Here is a 7,139-nt window from a genome sequence, read left to right on the forward strand (position 1 = left end):
AGAGAGAGAAAGAGAGTATGAATTCAGATCTTTCTGATGAAATTATTTCTAATCCCCATGTCCTAAGACAGAGCTAGTCAAAAACAGCAACACACTGCAGATGTAACAGGGCACAAAGAGCAGGATGCTTGCCTGGCAGGCGGCAGATCCCTGACACCATATATGGTACCCTGATCACCACCATGAGAAATCCCCATGTACACAGCCAGAAGTAAGTAAGCCTTGAGCACTGCTGGATATGCCCTCCTTCCCCAAAAAAGAACAACAATCAGTTGATATTTCCCAATGCTAAGTAAGCAATTTAGGCTTCCATGAGATAATTCAACATCAAGTCCAACAACACAGCACAACTCATATCTCCTGAGCAAGGCCAAGGTGTCAAGAATTAGAGTCATCAGCAAATATGCCTGTCTTTCCTGGGAATCAGCAAGCAGTTGGCACTGCAGTCATGTAAATATTTTATTTTATCAGGACTGATCATTTCCAAAAAGGTTGATGTAAGGTTCCCTATTCTATGGTATGGTACTTAAATAGGGTTTCATTTGCACAGTTCCTAAAGAGGAAAACCCCTCTCCCTTCAGAAGATGTCACAATTTCAAAGGATTTTAATCACTTTCATTATTTCATTATGTCACAAAATTATGTATTATTGGTCTGTACTGTGAGGTTCTAGTTTATGATCATAAAATGTTCGACTATAGTGGTTAGTTCCCTTGTTCCCCTCAAGACAGGGCTATCCATCACCTCAAAAAACAGAAAGCCAAGTGACACTAGATTTCAACCAAAAGATACTAATTCAGCTAAACACTGGACTCCTGTGCAAAAAGTTTCAGAATAATGTCCCAACATTTAGGAAGAACTGATCCTGGTTCACTCATATCAACATCTGTTAACAGACACAAGAGGTCATTATAAATTATCAAAAGCTTGGGAAATAAGAGTTATCAGTTAATTACCATAATGTCCATCTGAATGTCCATATCTTCATATCAAAAGAACTAGTCTATAATGAACTCTCCTTACTGCAATACATATACAATAGTAGCAAACTAATTTTAAGTCATTTAATACAATGTAAAATACTTTCCCCAACTCTAACAGCAAGTGTTATCTTGCAAGTTATCCAATTTTGGGAAGTGTTTTTCCAAAAGCCAAGTAAGTTTAGGAAACAAATTCATTAATATTTTAAGATTAAAAAAGGCCACCTCGGCCCATCCAAAATTCATTTCGCTTTGGAAGATTCTTTCCCCAAATGCATGACCAATGCAGGAGTCAATGATTTCTCACTGTGTTAAAATTCTCTCCTACCTACCTATCTAGTTTTCAGAAACTAGAAAAGAATCTCCAGTCTCCAAAACAGCTTATGAAAAAAAAATAGCTGATGAAATTTCAGCCTACTGGGTATTTTCACTTATTTTATAATAAAACTAATAAATGAAGATGACTAGTGGGCAGCTTAATAACCACTGACTAAAGCGCTTGAAGTCAAGCATTAAAATACAAAGTCCAAAAACTTTTTAACCTAGGCCAAAAACAAAAATCAGTATTTTATTCCTCTAAGTTACTTACTCTTCAGTACAATCTATTGTTTGTCTGGCCTAGCAATTCTCTTTAGTCATTTGATTGCTAACTCAAAAAGAATTTCTACTTGCATTCAAGTTGGAATTCAGTATCAAACTCCAATGCTCAAGAACTGACCAATTTGAGAATTATGTTATGGGTGATTGTCCTTCCACTGTAACTTTACCTTGTCCTCTTTCTTTGCATCTTTTGTTCTCATAATTCAAAATAAAAAAAATTAAAAAAAAAAAAAAGAACTGACCAACAAACTATACAGGTTAGTCCTGACTATACAAGTCCCTCCCCAACAACCACCTCCAGCAATTCTTGGTCAGCTTGGCCAAAAGTTCAATGCTGGGCCCCAAAGATGTGCAGTGGTGCTGCTTGGACCCTGCGATGCTAAGGATTATCTGGCCAGCCAAGAGGTGATGAACTTGGGACAAGAACAGGTAGATGTGTGCACACTACTACACAAGGTATATGTGTACACAAGGCTACACTCAGCAGTGCTCAAGGGATTGGAGTGGTAATGAGTTTCAAACTAGGTTCAGCCATGCCACTTGTAAGCTTTATGCCTAAACCCCTATACTATCTCAGGACCTCATGCTACTTAAGTACTAGAAACCAAAAGGGACTTAAGAGAACAAAGCAACAGCACAGTGAGAGATCATTTGCCTTGCACTCCCCCAGAACTAGGGACAGATTCCCGGCATTCCATATATCCCCCAAGCCTGCCAGGAGCTATTTCTGAGTGCAGAGCCAGGAGTAACCCCTGAGCGCTGCCAGGTGTGGTCCCAAACCAAAAATAAAAAAATGGGGTGGAGAGATAGCAGAGTGTAGGGCGTTTGCCTTTGCAAGCAGCAGACCAGGACGAACCTGAGTTTGATTCCCAGCATCCCATATGGTCCCTCAAGCCTGCCAGGAGCGATTTCTGAGCCTAGAGCCAGGAGTAACCCCTGAGAGCCACTAGGTGTAGCCCAAAAAATAAACAAGTAAATAAATAAGTAAAACAGACTTAAGTACTAAAAACTAGTCCTCAATTTGATTCATTTTTCTCCAATACTAACAGGTTTTTATCATTTCTAATACTGATTTGACTACAAATAATCCAAGCAGCACTTATAAGTCTCATCACTTGGCTCAATGGACCATTTCACTCAAAAAAAGCACACTAATCGCTGTAGTGGGGGGTCTAAACAATAAAACAGCTGATTCTGTCTGAGTCTACTTTGACATGGCCCAAGAAAGGAAAGGAGTGGTGATAGTCTGCCAGTGGATTATCTAGACTAGGTGAACCTGAAAGGCAGTTTAACTATTAGAAACAACTGGCCCCAAAAGAAAATAAAAGGGTACATATGTCAGCCCAAAGATACCAGCATAATGGAACAGGGCCCACGAGAGTCACTTATCTAATAATGTCATCCACTGAATGAACTTTTAACACTAACCTACATCTCATCTGTGTATTATTAGTCAGCAGGTCAGACAAGAGTGGGAATATTGCAACATAAAGCCTGTCTCCCTCAAAAAACAACTTTAAACTTAGGTCCCTGATGGTCATCTTTGTAGACCAACAAAGGTATATTATTATCAGTTGCCTAACCTGCAACCCTAAATTCACACATAGCTGGAAGCACAGGAGACTTCTTCTATTAGAAAATGTTCAGGGACTTATGTAATTTTAAATAACAGAGGGTAAGACAAAACAACTGTAAGGGAAAAGGTGTGCCTTTCAACTGAACAAGCCTCTAAATTATGAACAGTTTGAGATTAATCTTCTCATCAAGATTCCGGTAACCATGCCTCCAACAGTCAGCAAGAGAAGGCATGAGGGGGTGGGGTGGGGGCAACACACCTGGTGGTACTCAGAGGTAACTCCTGGCTTTGTGCTCAGCAATCACTCCAAGCTTTGCAGGAGACCACATGGGATGCCAGGGATAGAACCCAGGACGGCCTAACATGGGTTGGCCAAACATATGTTGGCCCCATGCAAGGCAAAAACTTAACTCACTGTAGTATCACTAGGCCCCATGTTTGTTTTTGTTTGGGAGCCACACCCAGCAATGCTCCAGAGTTACTCCTGGCGCTGCACTCAGGAATAACTTCTGCCAGGATTGAACCCATGTTGGCCATGTGCAAGGCAAACACCTTACTCACTTGCTGCACTATCACTCAGGCCTAGTAAGGCTTTAAAAAAGAAAAAAGTAAAAAAAAAAAAAAAAAGAAAAAAAAAAGAAAAAAGTAGTCTCAATAGTTCTTGAAAAACATTAAGAGATAAGACTCTAGAAAAGACAACAGAATTAATTAAAAAGAAAAAAAAGAAGAAGAATATCCATTTCTATTTCCTTCTCCTTATTTTGCCTATTTGGAGCCCAGCCTCCACCTTTGACCTGAACTCTTCTCATTTTGCACTAAAGGCTCTGGTCATTATTTTGCCTCCCTTCCCCTGCCCCTGCCCTTCCCAAATCCCTAACTCCTCCTTTCTTCACCCATCCCTTTCTTCCAGGTCTCTGGAAATTGCCAAACTCACGCTAGCCAGTTTCTATTGTACAATCTACAGTCCATGACAAGAGAAACCTCCTCCCCTATCTTTATGTGGCCAGCTCCTTTTTTATTTACAGCTCAGCTTTAGTCACAGCCTCAGGAAGGCCTTCTTTAACTACATCCTGATTAGGTTCGCACCACTTTAGTTTTCATCAGCTGATCAAAAATGTGATTTATTTGCTTATAATCCATCTCACTGAACCCTACCTCCCATTCTTCCCCATGATAATATAAACTCCATGAGGGCAAGGGACCTAACTTATGCCTGTGTTCACCTTTGCACACCCAAAGTCTTGGCACTCAGGAGCCTGTCCCTAATTGGTTATTGAATGAATATTGTACTTTTTTTTTTCAATAAAAACTAAACTAGGTCCCAGATCTATCAAGGCTAATAGTCATTCTCTGGTTGTATTTTTTGAAACATCTGAAAATGCTGCTACATTTGCTACAACCAAAGCATTAAATATTGTTTTAGGGGCCAGGAAATAGTAAAAGCACTTATCTTGCACGTAAATGACCCAGATTCAATTCCTGGCACCCCATATGGTTGGTACCCTGGATAGACCAGGAATGATTCCTAAAGATACAGCCAGGAATAAGCCCCAAGTTAGCTGGGTGTGCCATTACCACAAAAATTGTTTTTATTGGGTGTGAAAGTCCTGGTTGGATGAGCAGGGTAGGATCTGTTATAGTTCTTTTACACACACACACACACACACACACACACACACACACACACACGATTAATAGTCACGAAATTTTAGACAGTAGCTCTTAAAAGTTCTATACCCCCCCAAAAAAAAACACCCACAGTTCCCTATTCAACAGATTTTCCAAATAAAATTATCAACATCAAAAGACACATTACACTTCATTCTGAAATTCCCCATGAGAGGCTAAAGGAGTAGATTTTTTTTTTTATTTTTATCCAACAGAACATCAACAAAGAAATCACCTTTCCGTCATTCTCTGTCTTGTTCAAGTAATTTTTTTCAACCCATTATTGGGTTGCATTATTTTCAAACAAAACTAAACAAGACTGCCCTGTCTCACTCATTTCAGACCACCTCTCCTCCAAGAAATCAGCAAAAGCTGCTGTAAATGAGCACCCCCGGACTATGTCACTGAAGACTTGTGTGCCAGACACACAGAGAAAAGGATATCAAAGAGCTATTGTCCAACTGTAGAAACAAACCAAAAAAAAAAAAAAAAAAAGTAATTTTCTGGGCTCCGAAGTACATCATAGAGTGTGGGTGGCGAGAAACACAGAAATCCAGAATTAGCCCAACATCCAAATCATAAAAGTGCTCAGAGCAAGAGATCTTGATTCCTGGGCTCAAAATGCCATGGGGGGGGGGGGGAAGAACTACTATTAAGGGCTCTGGGATGCCCCGTCTTCGCGGCAGAAATGCTCAACAGAGTTGGGGAGGGAGCTGACAGGCAAAAAAAAAAAAAAAAAAAAAAAATCAGAGAGACACTCCCAAAGCGAGAGGCAGCTTGTATGTATGTATGTAGTAACTCTAGTCTTATTTATTACAAAAAAGCTTGCTGCCAAGAGCTGGGGGTAGAATCTGAAAGAAAAAAAAAAAAAAAAAAAAAAGAACCAAGTGCCACAAAGAAAAAAAAAAAAAAAGAAAACCAAAAATTCAAAAAAAATAAAAGGAAGAAAGAAAGAAAGAACGCCCAACAAAAGCCCCCTTACCAGGACCACAGAGCCCCAGAAAGAAAAAAAAAATAAAGTGAAAATAAATGAGGGGTGTGTGTGTAACAAGGAGGATGAATCTAGAAGCAAGGGAAGGGATGGGGGGGGGAGAAAAAAATGCAATGTATTGGTCACCCCGTCCCACTTCCTAGCCAGGAGGGCAAGCCAAAAAAAAATAATAATAATAAATAAATCAAAAGCCCATTCCCTGGGGCACAGGTCGCTTTGGGATGGGATGCCCGGCCCAGGGGCCCAGCACAAGGCCCCTGGTCCATTCCAGGGCTGTTAATGATTACAGCGCGCGTGGGGGCGGGGAGGGCCAGGGCGGAGGGAGGGAGGACGGGCGGGCGGGCGCGGAGATTCATTCACCCACCGCCTCCTCCCGCCGGGGGCTCCTTTCCTACCTCTTGCCCCGGAGGACGGGGTGCAAAAGCTCCTCCCGGGCCGCTCCCGGGCCCCGGGTGCAGGCGGCGGGGTCCAGGCAGCAACAGTCGCGCAAGTTCTCCAAAGCCCCGCGGCTGCCACGCCACGCCACGGGCGCCCCTCTTCCCGAAGGGGATCGGTCCAGGCAAGGCGCACGCAGCTTCCCTTCACTCCTCCCCTTCCACCACCCCCTTTGGCTCCCAAGGTACCCAACCCCCGCCCCTTCATTTTTCTTTTTTTTTTTTTATTTTCTCAAAGCCCCCCCCCCCCATGCTTCCACACTCACACACACCCCCCACCAACTCACAGCTGCTGCTCCAGAGGTGCCTCCAGTCAAACCCTTTCTGGAAACGACGGCGGCCCGGCGGGTCCAAATCACCTACCATCCCCGCTCGCGTTGCCCAGCTGCCTAACGTCGCCCACGCCAACGAAGCCGCCGCTTCCCACACTACTACCGCTCCTGCCGCCGCCGCCGCCGCCGCCGCCTCCTCTTCATCTGCGGCCCACCGGCGGCGGCCGCGCCGAGGCCCCGCCCACTCCATCGCCTCCGTCTCCTCACTTCCGGTAACCCCGCGGGGCCGGCCGCGCGCTCCGGGAGGGAAGGTGGGAGGGGAAGGGGCGGGGCGAGGCCGGGCGGCCGGTGGCGTCGTGACGTCAGCGAGGACGTACGAAGTCGTCGCCAAGTAAGGGCAGAGACCTTAACCAAGGGGGAGGGACTGGACTGAACCATTTGGAGCCTGGGATAGGGGGTGGGAAAAGAGCTAAAAGGAAAAAAATTCGGGGAAAAGGCGAAGTTGTGGCCAGACTTTGTGGCGCGTGCATCAATCAGAGTGTGCAGAGTTTCTACAAGTTTAATGGAAGGACGAGACTTATCTCCGACCTGGGTCTGACGCTCCCACTTAGGTCCCGC

General features: G+C 43.9%; 1 protein-coding gene across 2 annotated transcripts in view; it reads right to left on the reverse strand.

The window, feature by feature from the left end:
• The window catches only part of DCUN1D3 (defective in cullin neddylation 1 domain containing 3), a 43,919-nt gene extending 37,223 nt beyond the window's left edge, over positions 1–6,696 (reverse strand). Inside the window, exon 1 of one of the 2 annotated variants that reach the window (XM_049789547.1) lies at positions 6,613–6,696. The gene's annotated coding sequence lies outside the window, so the exon portion shown is untranslated. Of the gene's footprint in view, positions 1–6,536 lie in introns of both variants that reach the window. The other variant, XM_049789546.1, reaches the window with a different exon arrangement.
• Positions 6,697–7,139: the final 443 nt, after the last annotated feature.

Source organism: Suncus etruscus, chromosome 15, assembly GCF_024139225.1.
Source record: "Suncus etruscus isolate mSunEtr1 chromosome 15, mSunEtr1.pri.cur, whole genome shotgun sequence".
Classification (NCBI taxonomy): domain Eukaryota; kingdom Metazoa; phylum Chordata; class Mammalia; order Eulipotyphla; family Soricidae; genus Suncus; species Suncus etruscus.